The 14,777-nt window shown below is 37.6% G+C and overlaps 1 long non-coding RNA gene across 1 annotated transcript in view; it reads right to left on the reverse strand.

Annotated features, from left to right (window-relative positions):
- The window catches only part of LOC110366126 (uncharacterized), a 100,505-nt gene that overhangs the window by 44,798 nt on the left and 40,930 nt on the right, over positions 1-14,777 (reverse strand). The window contains exon 2 of the long non-coding RNA XR_002426214.2: positions 3,572-3,672. This is a non-coding gene — a long non-coding RNA (uncharacterized LOC110366126). The remainder of the gene's footprint in view (positions 1-3,571; positions 3,673-14,777) is intronic.

The following is a 14,777-nucleotide window of genomic DNA, read 5'->3' on the forward strand; positions in this document are numbered from 1 at the left end:
CACCCAGAAATTCTACAAGGTCTTAGCTACATCTCTGTGTTCCTAGTATTCCACGCAGGGACTGGCACCTCTTGCACATTTAGACCAGCTGTGTGCAATGCAGAGTGGAAAAAACAATTGGAGAAAAAAAGAAAAAGCACCATTTCCATTTGCACATAAAGGCTAAAAAAGATCACACAACGCTCAGCCATGTCAAACATTATCAACAATAAGAGGACCTGACAGTGTTTGGATTAAACTTGTCCATTTTGGCCAAGGACAGTCTGTTGTTTCAACAGTTCTGAAAGGGAGAAAATGGCACATGCGATCCTCAAAGGGCTGCACCACAGCTTCTGTGCCTGTCATATGTCAACTTGTATTAGGTTTCCTTTTCTGCTGGGAAACTGCTGTCAGTCTGACTGCTTGGTGTACTGGTGTTTACAACATTAACAGTGCTTCAGGGGGATCTGGAAGGTTGAAGCACCCTGTTAGGTGTGATGATTTGGGGGATGGAGAGGAGGTTAACGATCAGAGGGATTTGGATGAGATGGTTTGGTGGTGGCACTTTGGTTATCAGACTCTTCTCACCCTTCCAAGCCTTGCAGTTCAATTAGAACCAAGTGAAGTTAATTCACCTTTGGCCATGCTGTTACTCCATCAGAGTAATCTAAAAGTGACACTAGTAGGGAAATTAAAATGCAGATGCTGGTGAAAGGCTGGGATCATTGTCACTGTGGCATTTACTTTCCAACTTCCTCTTACATTGAATGTCAGCCTCAATAGCCATGACCTGAGGATGTATTATTCTCAAAAAACCACAGTCTTCCCAGCCAGGAAACTGGTAATGCCCTCTAAAAGGCATATTTGCCTGCTGGAACAAGAACAATAATAGATGGTTTAGGAGACTCATTTCCCCTCCTTGTTTTGGTTGGTTTGTTTGTTTTAAATCTAGCCATCTCCTTTTTCATGCTGGCTCCAGGAGCATGTATTACCTCCTCTTATCTACCCTCTGACTGCAATGATATTCAACAGCAATGCTGCTATTAAACAACTGGATTACAGAAGTCCTAGAGGCTACAGTGTGGATGAAGGTTTAGTGTTTTGCTAGGTTTAATACAAATGTGCAAAGGTCAGATTTTTCAAGAGGAGCTAATGACTTCATGGTCACTTTTAACACTCTTTAACACCAATATGAAGAACATATAGATCATGGAGAGTTTGGTTGTCACTTTTTCATCATCGAGCTGTTTTTCTCCCAGCACCTCAAATAAAAAAGAATGACTCACAAAATATCACACACTCTTACATTAGCAAATGACAGAGTCAACACTTGAGAAAAAAAAATCTTTTGCATTTTTAAGGCAGAAAGCCTGTGAATTTTAGTGGAAGGCTTGTATGCTTAAGATTTGAACAGTAAAATGGTGAACATGAATTGCATAGGCTTTATGCTCAGCACACTCTACACATGAAATCAAACGTGTCCTCGCAGTGCTTCCAGGCCACTGTGGGCAGATTTTTAGAAGCACAAGTGAGGCATGTATCAAACTCCCTTTCTTCTTCAGTGATATTTTGGCATCTAGCCATGCTTTCTATTTTGAATGCTGTCCTATCTTGATTTTGTTAGAGAGACTCTCTTTGGTGTTTGAGATCTCCTATTAACTTTATCCTAGCTTCTTGCAAACAACTGAGATACAGTGAAACAAAGAAAAGATTTAGAGCAGGAGTAAAGAACAAAATGAGCACAAATGGATAACTATCAGTCAGGCATTTTATATGCAGAAAAGGAGAACACAGAGAGAGGTTCTTTGATGAAACATTCACAAAACAAAATAATGATGTAAAATTGTAAAAAATTACAGCAACAAAAAGATATACCAGGAGAGAAAAGGCTCAACGAATCTGATGACTACCCTGAAGAATAATGGAGACAAATCTCATTAGAGATTTCATGTGATGTTGTCTGCTGTATCACATATTTTGTGAGCAGGAATACAGAATAACTTTTGCCAACTGTACTTGTATATTGTTATGTTTGACAAAGTATAGTATTAGGCAGCTACATCCTGAGCTGGTGAAATAACTAGATAGTTGTGTTCACTCACTCAGGCTGTATTAATTTTAAAAAGTTAACTGTGAAGTTACAAATCATAAAATCGTAGAATTATTTGTTTGGAAAGGGCTTTTTGTAGGTCAGTTAGTTCCAGCCCCCCATTCCTGGTGAAAAGCAGAACTAACTCCAAGTGAAATTATGAAAAAAAAAGATAATTCTGTTTTATCCTAGAGAATTCTTAGATATATTTTTATTGTGAATTTTCCTATGACTTCTATTTGTACCTTGTTTTTTCCAATTTTCTGAGGTGTCCTTGCTGTAAACCCTTGTACTTCAGACACAAATCAGGCAGACTGTACCTAAGTGTTAATGTTTAACAGACTTACGGGAAAGGTAGAGACTCAAAGTAACAGCTGCATTTTACCAGAGTTGAGGTTGCAAAATGGCACCAAGGACTTTTTTTTCCTTTTTTTTAGTCTTAATTGGCAATTTACTCAGCAAGTTTTTGTGTAACATCTCTAAAATAAAAAGATAGACCTTGAAACAAGAAGCAAATTGGAATTGTATTTAAAGTGGCAGGAAAATGGCATTTTATGAGGAGCAGTGGGGTTTTTTATTGTCACAGGAAGTATTTTGTGTGACATGTCTGACTGTGGTTTTGATAGACAGGCAACTAGAGCGTATTTCATGGCAAAGTTTATGTCACAAACTCTCCAAACTGTTTGATTCTGCCTAACACATAAGGAGAGCTTTAGAGCTGGGCTTTGGAGATGCTTCAGGCTTAAGGTACTCTTGAGATCCAGCTTCGCAAATTCACAGTACCTTGGTAGAAGCCATGAATTCAGGTTGTAATTTTTACATGTCCTTGTTGAGACCCAGGCCCTTTCAGGAAGGATTCCTGGATCTCGTCTCTTTCAGGCTTGTCTGGTGTTTCAAGAGCAGGTGTAGACTGAGCCAGGACACACCTGTACTGCAAGTATGTGCATGTCAAGAAACACTCAACGTTTCCCCACTTCTTTCCAAAGATGTACTGTCTTTCTGGCCTTAAATCTCTCTCTGAGAGTGTTCTTGCAAACCAACCTGGCTAGCTGGCGACTTTGACGCTGCAGTGGCCTTTCAGTCATTGAGCAGATGCAGAGGATCTTGCTAACTATGTCACTACCTCATTTTCACTTGATCTTTTTAAGCTTTATGCCTGTTTTACAAATAGAGTTTTCCACGCAGAGAAATGAGGCAAAGCATAGGTTAAGTGACTGACTCAGAGTCACACACAGAAATGTAACTGAGTAAAATACTGAATTTTCATCTGCGGATTTGTATTCCAGCACTTTACAATCAGGTCATCTTTTAAATTCAGTTTCAAATGGGAAGAGAAAAAGGCCGAGGAGTTTCAAACATTTTCTTCTTATCAATCATTCACATATTTTCAAGCCTGAGAAAATAACTTGTGGAAGACAATTCAGATTGGCAGGCATATATTCAGAAATTGATACTTGATGTCTAAACTCCGACTTACTGCAAATATCTGATACAGACTTTTACCTTCCAGAGTCAGGTTTTGATCTCAGTCCATCCCCGAGGAGGTGTGGCATTGTCTCACTGTCTGTCAGCTTCAATTTGTTTCACTTCTGCACTTTTCTGGGCTGAGAAAAGCAAACCAGTGGTAAATGCATAAGTTCGAAAGTTAGCAAATAGAGAACTGAAGTAAAACATATAGTAAATGATGTTGACCATTAATTCTGACATATGCTTGATTTGCTATAAAGATGATGAACTTATAAGTGATTTGGAGGAGGGATTTGGAAGCTAGATTTTCACTGTGGAAGATAATAAATGGGAATGAAGTATGAATAATAAGGAGCACATCAAACACATTCAGAAAAATTTGGATAATTCATTAGGCTAGGCCTGAGAATTACAAATATATTTCAATGAAGACAATTGTAATGGAATTCAGAGACTTCAGAGATGACTCAAGAGATATCTTGCAAAAAGTTGATGAAAAAACCATCTCTGTTCAACCCTCACTGCAAATTATCTCTGTATTTGTTATTTCATCCATGAATCAAATCAATAATATGACATCTACATACTCCTTTCCCTGCAGCTTTTCCAAGATTGTCAAGTTTTTCAGAAGTATGCAGCACCAAAAGCAAGGTTATGTTTTTGGAGACAGTCTGGTCTCATTCAGCTGTGAGAAAAGCAAACACTGGGCTATACTCAACATCAGCTCAGAGAAGGCATTGAGTTTCTTTGCATGTGTAACATGCTTCAGTCCTCTAAGGAACCAAGGCCAAAGGTATTAATACATGTTGCCTAGGGGTATACTGGTGGAGGAGGATTGCTTTGAGTTCCAGGGGATTTTTAGCCACAAAAACCAATGTTTTCTCTCCTTGTAGGGAAAGATAAGTGATAATTTCCTGTCTTAAAAACTGATCACCTCTTTCCAGAATATGGGAGTGTTCTCACAGGAGTCTTCTGGGAGGAAAGTCTTATTACACTTTAAGAAAATATCTTGCATTCAATGAGAATTGCCTGTGTAATTATAAGTCAACAAAACTAGATTCAAGCCAATAGTTCCAGAAAACATCTGTGCTAAAGCCAGTGTTCAAAGAGGCAGCAAACACCCACTGAATACAGCAGGGTTGAATTTGATCAGGATGAGGGCAAATTATAGCCTTTTGTGAAAAAAAGAAGAGAGACACAAATTGAAGAACTGGTACGAAAATTATGAAGATGGTGCTGTTTTGCAATAAAAATATTTGTCATAGAGGTACATAATTTTGACTTGGAGTCCAAACGCTGCTCTTTTAAATTGGCATAAATTAAATGCACTGTCTGTGCAATTGGCTGCCACCTGGCATGGTCCCATCCTCCTTTCTAATTTACAGGTTCTCCTTGAATAGAGAGCTGTTTTTGACAGAGTAGAAAGGACAAACTGCTCCTTGGGTCACCTCTGTTGACATACAGCACTTCTGAAATAGCTGACACATGACACTGTATAATCACCAAGTCTGTATTTTCTAAAATACCGCATTGTAATGCCAGCTGGCATTTTACAATCTACTTCTGGACAGAGAACCAGGTTTTCACTGGGCTTTCTCCTGATTTATGGGCTTCTGACCATTTAACTTTCAAAGTTCTTTGTTAGTGAACCTTCCTCCTCATGTTAAGGCTTCCATAACTGGTAAATTCATTGGTTTCATCAAAAACTCATGATGTACGAGAGTAATCAGTCTGGCCTCCAGCTGGCTTTAGATGTAGTAGAAACACACGGGATCACATGTACAACCAGAATGAATTGTCTTGTTTGGAGAAGTGTCCAGACATTTAGAAAAGAGTAAGTGCTACTGCTCTCCTGACAACTTTGCTGCCCTCAGTGTAGCTTTCTGCATGCATGTCTTCCACAATATCTCTCTCATTAACCATTTGCAACAGATACTTCTCTCTCAGTGTGATCTTTAATTATTCACTTAGTATTTTCTTCTTGCTTTCTTTTTTCCCTGGATATTCCAACCAAGCTGTAACAACAAGTGAAATAAAAGATTGCCCTCTGTTCATTTATTCTTTAAAAAACCCAGAGTTTTTAGCTGGATTGTTCTTAATCTACTGGCATTGTTGGTGTGGATTCTCTGAAGGGCTGTAGCTGTGTTTCAGGTGCCCCAACAGCAGATATTACGTTATCATCTTCCAAGGTGATTCATGAGGAAGAGTATTGTGGGGGCATTGTATACATAACACTGGAAAAAGAGTTCTTTACCTATGCCATGGTATATAAATGAAAACGGAATCTTGCTTTGAAAGGAATTTAAATGTAAACTATGCCCCCCTATTCTTTTTTACCAATGTGGTTATATGAGTTAAAAGTCTAATTTCATTTTAGGCATTCTAAGTTATTCTTACTTGGCCTCCAGCAGCCACACTACTGCAACACGGCGTCATTTATGACAGCCGTATGTAGATGTCCCCCACCCACTAGAGGATCTCAAACGCCTACTTTAGGCACCCGAATTTCTCTTTTGGTGTTTTACCAAAGGTCACACAGGAAAACTCTGACAGAGACTTGAAATCGCATCTTTCAAATCCAGGCGAATAACCAGCAAATAGTATTTCTGAACAGGCAAACTTTCTGCTGGAAAGTGCTATTTATGAGTACCTGATTTGTCAGCTGATAATGTTCTTTAGATGTATTTGGTTACTCATCACACATCTATATATGTGTGTATATATATACACACACATGTAAGTATATGTATATATATGCACATGTATTTTTAAAGCAAGCTGAATAAAGACAGCAAGCTGCCGTCAGTCAGTTAAGAAGCTTTCCATCCACCACACAGATTTCTGCAGTCACTTAAACAAGTTGAGTGACTGATCACAGGAGTTGGTTGTTAACTTCTCCCATCAGCTAGTACTAGAGAGGGGAGAGACCCTTTATTTTGCTGCCTTGCAGCTAAACTATCAATAACTTTTGGCAGCCAAGTTGGTGTTGAAGGTCTCCTTTGAACCATGCTTTATGGTTATTTTGTACTTTGATTAGGAAGTGGCTTTTTCAAAGGAAACTCATGCATGTAGTTGCCCATTCTTTCACTATTTCTGCAGTCAGAAAGTCTGTTTTCCTCTTTCATGAGGTCCTTTTCTACTTATGCTTGGAAGTGTATGGTCCTTTCTCTAGGGAGATCATGCTTATGCATCACAGCTTGCCATTGTTCTGAGGCCGGTGGCCAGAATTTTACTTCCTTTCTTTCCTCTTCCTGAACCTAAATGACAAATATTGATGTGCTTTGCATAAAGGGGGTGAGGAAAATTAGACCTCCCAGAAACCCTGACTTGAACAATATCTGACTCCTCCCACATTTCCATCTCATGGTGAAACTGCCTCTATTCTGAGCTTAATGGTAATTGTTTTTGTGAGTGTCTGACTGAGAAGCAAATACAAGCCATTATATCAACAAAATATAAAAGCAATTGTCTCTGGTGTAATCAACAGTTCAGATACTGGTTGTTCTGCTTCATCCTTCTGCCACATTCCTGATGATTCTGTGAAGATCCCAGAGTGCCCAGGGCTCTGTTTCAGCCTGCCCAGTAGCAGGACATGCAAGCTCTTGTATTTTCTTTGTTCTACCTCTTTTTTATAACTTAACATTTGTATGACATAGAAAAAAAAACCACAGAAATATGATCCAATTTTGAAGGAAGAAACTACAGCTCTAAGACCAAGTGCTTTTGGGCATAGCATCTATCAGATTTTGCTATCATCTGCCACAAGAACTGAAGGCTGCCAAACACTCATTAATTCTGCAATCTCATCAATGCCAGTTAAAATTTGCTCTGTCCATAGTTCTGGAGGATGAAGCCATTCTTCCTGCTTATCTTGCTCCATTGTTCTATGTCTACTGAAGCCAGACTTCATTTCTACAGCTTGTTCCATGTTTAGGTACTTGACTACATTTATGATGCTTTTGCATAGTCTAAATTCCCTAAAAGAAAAATATTCAAGTCAAATCGTCATCCATTCATAGAATTTAAATAAAAAAGAGAAAACATGGTCCTTCTGGTGGATCCAACACAGACTGTTTGGTTTGATTTGGGGGCATCTGTATTGAGCTCAGTAACATGTGATTGAAGCAGAATTAGTAGATACCAAATGTAAACCAATCAAACCAAGCAGCAAGGCACACAGGCCTGATGTGGAGCTATTAAGAGGTAAATGCATTGGTCCTTATGAAAGTTATTTGGTCTTACTACTAAAAAAATGTACCTGTCTCTCATGTGAATTTCTCTTTTCCACTTCCAGCTATGAGCTTCTCTTATGTTTTCCTTTGTTAACATAAAAGCCTTTCAGATATCCAGTATTTTCTGACAGTGAAAGCACAGTTTTATCAAGTCACCTTCTTTACTTTGCTTATATAGTAAGATTGAAATTTTAAACATTTTTTTTACTGTGAATGTTTTTCCATCCCTGAACTAATTTTTGTGGTTCCTTTTTCACTGTTTGAGAGGAAGATTTTTAATGTAATAATGAAATAGTTGATATTTTTCAAAATATCACAGTTTTGAGGGTATACTGAATTAAAAAGAAAAAGGCTAAAATTGCAATGAAAATTACACACATTCTTTTCCCAAAAATTTGCAACATGAGTCCATTATAGTGAATAAGTTGAAATACGCTTAAGTGAGGAACTTTCTTTGTAGGCAGAATATGATGCTGATATTTCAAAGTGGCTGTAAAGGAGCCAAAATAAATTCACAAGTCCAGTTACAGAAAATGAGATAATGGTAATCACAAGTCTTAAAGTTGTAAAGGATATTTCTGAACAAATTTCTGGAAAGTGGTAAATGACATAGACTTCTCCAACAGAGAGAAAGTGATTTTATGCCCATAATATTCAGAAAATGATATGAGCATTTATGAAGTGTTCATCAGGTTATCACAGCAGTAACGATAGACTATTGCGTCTAAAGCTGAAGATGGATGACTGCATGTGGGCAATGTTATGAAAGCCCTGTTAATATGACAGGTTTAATATCAGAAAAGGAACTATGAGACCTAATCTCTTAAAATATGTATGTACGTACTGTCATGGCTATGCTTTGAATTTGGCATAGATGTTATTAAAATTAATATAATTTGAAGAAATATTCTTAAATCTGTTTGCAAAAATAAATGCAGTTATAAATTCCAAATGACCCAGGAGACACACTGTCTTTCATGTCAAAAGTCAGAATCCACAGCACAGGGGTATCCCCAGCCCTCTGTGTCCCCTGCACTTTACAGTGGATGCCATAGCTGATGCAGCCCAAAGGCTCTCTGGGAGACTCAGTAAGTGATCCTGAACTGGGAGCTTGTACTAGTGGATTGACAGCACCAGTGGGAATGCTGAAACAGGTCAAAAAGTCCAGAGTATCAATCAGTTTATGGCTTTGAAAGAATTTGAACAACAGAAGGACCCTCTCCTAAAACAAGTAACCAATCAACCAAACAAAACAAGCAAACAATCAAACCAACAAAAAATTTGATCTCATTTGATCTCTCTGGTCCAATTAAAATCCATGAAATATACTGGGAGAAAGGTCACCTGGAAAGCTTGAAGTTGAACTTCTCAGGAAAATGCAAATAGGAACAGCGAACCTGAACTACCCCAATACAGCACAGACTATTTATAAATCCATTTATTCCTAAGCAAATATTTTATAGTGCCAGTGCTCCTTTGAGATTAGAGATGCTTCCAAATTATATCTCTAGAAGATATAGCTGCAACTGTAACACAAAGCTGAGGTGAGAGTTTTGTTTCAGGTGCCAACTTCAATTATGATTAACTGCTAAGCTTCATCTATTGCAAAAGTACTATGAGGTCACTAAAGTCAGTTCAAAAATGTCTTCATCCTCTCAGCCATGTACAAATGCCAGCTGTTTATGAGATAGGAGAAGTGGATCAAAATGATTTTGGTAGTGTGTTTGACTGGTGATAGGACTGCAGTTTCAGAGCTCTTTATCATATTAAAGCCCATCTTGGATTGACAGCGTAGAAAATCACCCATGACTTTGAGAAGTTGCAGAATAATGTTCCACTTCAACAAACATGAGGTGTTTATCTAGTCACACATTACTTAAGTGTCTGGAGAGGATTTAACCCTTCACAAGCTGCTGGCTATGTCATATTAAAATCCAAATCTTATCCAGGTCCAGGAAAAATGGAAGAAAATAATTCATTGTGGAGATGAATAAAGCAGTCTGTTCAGGTTCTCCCCTTAAAAGAGAGGATGAAATCCACCTGACAAAGAGAAGGCAAAAGCAGTATTTTCTTCCCAGTGTAGCACTGTATATTGAAAAACAGTAAGGGATGTTGAAGGTCATTTTGTGACAGCTTGATAGTATTCTCTGTTCAGGTTGTATGTGTTCAGGTTGAAATAGGTGAGGGATTACCAAAAAATTACCAAAAAGAGGGAAATAAAACTAAAACATAGGAAGACACTTGCTCACCTTCAATGCCAGCCTTAGTAGATATCCCTGGCTTGTAAAACTGAATGTTCTTGCAGATTTTCCCTCAGTATGCTGTTACTGGCAGGGATCATTTTCCTGAACTGTGATCCTTAAAGTTTTGCAAGCCAGTGAGGGTTTGTCAGGTTAGATGTTAAAAGACAAGAAAGGTGTTGCACAGTGTTACATCCAGGTTCTCTATTTTCCTCCAATAAAATGATGTGTTTGTGATGAAAATGACAACCCCTCAGTGTTCTGTTTGACACAATGATATGTTGCAATGAATCCCACAAAATAACACATGCTGTAATACCCAAAGTAGTCAGAAAAGGTGAAACTTTTCGTTGGTTTGTTTTTATTAGTGCAGTAAATAGTCCTTACTGTTTTGCTCTATTTAATAGTACCTTTCCGTCTGCCAGGGCCCCTCAGTGCTATAGAAGAGAAGGTTATAAAATTATCTTAGAGAACCAGATGGGATACATTCAAATGATATTTTCGATTCATATATTTATCAGGATCTTTCATTACATAAAACAGCTCTCGCTTGTCATTTTCTTTTGGCTCCTTTAACTTGTGCAGGCACAATTCAAAGGGTAAAGCAATAGCACATGTTCTTTTCATTCCCATGACATGGATGTTTGTACCATAGATCAGCTGTTTGGAGGAGAATAAAGAAAAAAATGCCAGCACCTAACTTGCTTCTGCAGTAGAATACATCATGCCATATCTCAGCTGCACAATAAAAAAGACAAATTTAGTCATTCTCAAGGAACTCAAGTATACTATGATACATTTGCTTTTGGCAATGGAAAAAAGTGAGAACTTAACTACTTCTCTCACCATTTTGCTCCAAAGTATAAGCCTACAGAAACAAACTGATTCTGCCAGTCCTTTCCTCTAACATAGGTGTAGAAAATAGCTTGCTAGACCTTCCACTTTTGGCTTGTTAGGAAGGAGTTATTGCAGGGCTTTCGACAATTAGTGATAAGGACTTGGAATGTTATATCCACAGTTGGTGTAAATCAGTCTGACTCTCCCAAAGTCAATGAACACTCAAATGTATTTGGTGAGAGTCTTGGTGTAGATTTCATCTTCTATCCCTTTCTGAGGCAGATTTTACTTGCAAAAGGCTGTAACTAATTTCTGAGGGAAAAATATTAGATTTTGTTTCTCCAGCTGTAAAATGTACATGAACTTGTTTACCTGCATCTCAGGGGCATTATAAGGTTGAATTAGTTAAGTAATGTATACTTCTTTGAGTTCCTTGAATGAAAAATGCTTTAGGAATTCAAAATAGTGAGGATCCTGGATGGTAAGACCTCCTAAATTCTGCTTACTCTGTTATAGTAATTCAGGGTAAACTAGACCAGAGAGTAATATACTGGCAATAGCTCCTCATAATCCCGTGTGAACTATTATTGGTCAGGGTATAATATATGATATCCTGCACTTCAGAGAGGCACTGGGTTGAGTACTATCATATTTATAGATATTGCTGTATCTGTAGAGATAGGCAGTTGGGTTTAGAAGTCCTTGATTAGTTCCCCAGTGTCAGCCCTGGCTGTAGCCCTGAAATAAACAAGTTGCTCCAAGTGATATTATAGCTCAGTAATGAGGTTGAGACAATAGCTACAGAAGCTATGTTTGCTTTTGTTTCATTCTTCTGATTAACACATATGGATTACTATAGCTAAGGTGATTTGGGCCCTTATTTCTCTCTTACACTTTCCTAAATTCTTTTACTGTGTGATGAGAGACTTGCCTGCAAAAATCTAAGGTGAAGATCATTATAACAGTTACTGACTTTCACCTCCCCCCAAAAGTAAGATGAAATAGGATGTGCCTTTAAAGCTCCAGGTTAGCTAATATTACTACAAGAACATGAGGCAAGTTAACATGGTTGGCTTGGGTAATTAGGGTCTTTGATGTAGATGTCTGTTAGAGCAGAACATCATCTGGCTTAAATTGGCTAAGCTAGTCCACTTAATGCCAGTTGCTTTTATGCACTGTAATGCAAGTTTCTTTCCCTTTTGTGTTACCCTCTTCTACCAGTGCATCACTTCCATTTGTGTTCTGGTGCTATGGTTTTTCTCTCACCTCAAGATTTGCCACAGCTGGAGACTTGACTCACTGCCGGTGCTCAGGGTGTAGAGTTGGGTTGCATGCGTGGAGAGAGCAGCTGTGATATATAAAAGCTTGTAGGTGGGATGGGTGAAAAATGATACCTCAACACAGAAGATTACAGTCTACCACATAACATAAATAATATGGCCTGCTAAGAGTCTTGCATCATACTTCTAGTGGTTTGGAAGATATTAATTATTAGCGTAGGGCTCAGAAGAATGGAGGTGAAAACATGGCCTTATACTAATTGTGTTTTCATGTTGTTTCAAAAGCTGTTAGGCTTCCACTGAATGGTCAGTCATTGCATAGTTGGGCAGCGTGAAATAGGAGCAGATGACTGATAGAGAGACTTGAGTAGAAGTACCAGATTCAATGGTTTTCTGTTCTGGAGGGAAAAAGTTGCCCTTTTGCTTCTCCTCCTGCTATCTAAAGCAGTCAAACAAAACCAAAATTAAACAATATGATATGATGGATGCATATTAAATGTATTTATCTAGAAAAATGAGTTATGAGCTGAAACTAGTTTGAAAGGAACAAAAAAAAAAAAGGATCAGAGCTGCTTGTTTATTAGTTTGAATTTTGTTAAGCTGTAAATTTGCCTTTTTATAATTTTCCCTTGAATGCATCAAGCATTGCAAAGAGTTCAACATCCCTGTATTTCAAAATAAAGTGAAGACCTGATAAATACTTTATAAATAACAGGACTGGCTTCAGAGATAAATAGGCTGCTAGCTTTCCACTGTTGAAGAAAAACATTTTAGCAGCATATGAAAAACGGGTGATCTGAGTTTGAGATTCACTTCCTCTTGCAGCCATTTGTCTTCCTGTCATACAACACTTAACAGTAGAAACCAATGAAAATATTATGAAATTTGGTATGAGAGTAGAACAAGCACAATCTCTCAAGTTTTAAAAAACTAAGCATTTATAATTTCATTACACTTTCTAAAAAGCAGTTCAGAAGTCATTATGGAATCCTACAGCTTTTAGCAGAATTTTTTCTTTACCAGTTAAAACAATTCTCCATCCAGAAAATATATTGTTAACTCCTGAACTTATTCTTTATCATTCAATAAGCCATTGTAGTAAAAGGGTGGAAAAGAAAATAAGTAATAATGTACATTACAAAGAATTGTACACATTAAGGTCAATGGTTGTAGTATTTCATCTCTTTATATCTGAAAATACATATTTTCTCTAAATGATCATCCTACACACAGAAGGAAATTAGATCAAGTGGAGCTAATTAGATTGGACCTTGCAATAGAGAATAAGAATAATATTCTTAGAAGAAAGAATTGGGTAGCTCGACTTATTTCCAAGGGATGTGGTCAAGACACCATTGCTACACACATTCAAGAACTAGTTAGATGAGACATTAATGGGGATACTAAATTGAATTCTCTGTAATAGCTGTAGGCTCTATTGTTTTTTTGCTTGTTTGATTTCACTGTCAGCAGACAAAAATCAGTTTTGGTGACAGGTAGAGACTGACAAGGGTGTTGGGAATTTGTTGTTCTCTTGGTATCATAAATTTTGACATCAGGAAATTTGAAATAACTACACTGGGAGTAAACTTATGTTTCTCTTAAGCAGATGGAAGATTTCTAAGGATAGCAATGAAAGAAGAACATAAGCACAAATAGGTCAAAATCTACTTAGCTGTTTTTCAGTTTAGAGGAAGGTTTATGCTCTCTGCAGTAAACCCAACAAGAAGTCAATTCTGAAAACAAACCAATGTGGACAGAGAGCAGGATTCTTTTACATCTTGTAGAATGATGTGGGCATAAAGATAAAATGAACATGTCTTCATTTTAACCTTATCCATTTGTACTTATTTGAATGTAGAAACAAAATGTACATAGATATCCAGAGATAGCTATGAAATAAAATGCTTTTGCATGTGGATAATAAAGGAACATAATTTACTGCGGACCACTTTGCTTCCTCATCTGCAGCTTAAGAACAGGGGAAAACAGAAGTAATTAGAAACAGACCTAGAAATACTTTCTTTTAAAATAAACATTATTTTGCTCTCTGAGGGTGGAAACAGCTTTGGTAAAGTTTCAGGGAAGTGTGATAGATTTTGTGTTGTCTCATTTCACACTTCAGAATTGATTTAACTATAACATATAGGAAAATGCTGTCTGGCCAAGACAATATACTCTTCATGCAGAATCACAAGACTGAGAAAAACTGGCCATCTGAAAATACCTTTTCAAATTATCTTACATATTGACTAGTCAGTTAGCAGGGAAGGTAGATTTTATCAGGGATAACTTTTTCAATTTCTTATATTCTTACCAAAAAATGCACACTTAAATTAAACAATTGACAGTCTGAAGCTTTTCCTTGGATAAACCACTGGCACTGGGAATAAATCATGCATTCAATGTTGTGAACCAAGACACAGTGCACCCCTTTGTAAAGCTTTATGCTTGTGTCAGTGACTAGAGCACAGGTGAAACCAGGAGAGACTGTCTGCACCCTCAAGAAAGCCCAGAGTTCTCAGATCCTTCTCAGGCCCAGGCTGATCTACTATCCTTATAGCTACACGAAGGCTATGCTCAAATTTCACCAAGCCTTGGACTGCACTCAAGTGAGAGAGCTCATATACACCATGGTGTAGATCATGTTGAC

This window comes from Columba livia, chromosome 7 (assembly GCF_036013475.1).
Source record: "Columba livia isolate bColLiv1 breed racing homer chromosome 7, bColLiv1.pat.W.v2, whole genome shotgun sequence".
Taxonomy (NCBI): Eukaryota; Metazoa; Chordata; class Aves; order Columbiformes; family Columbidae; genus Columba; species Columba livia.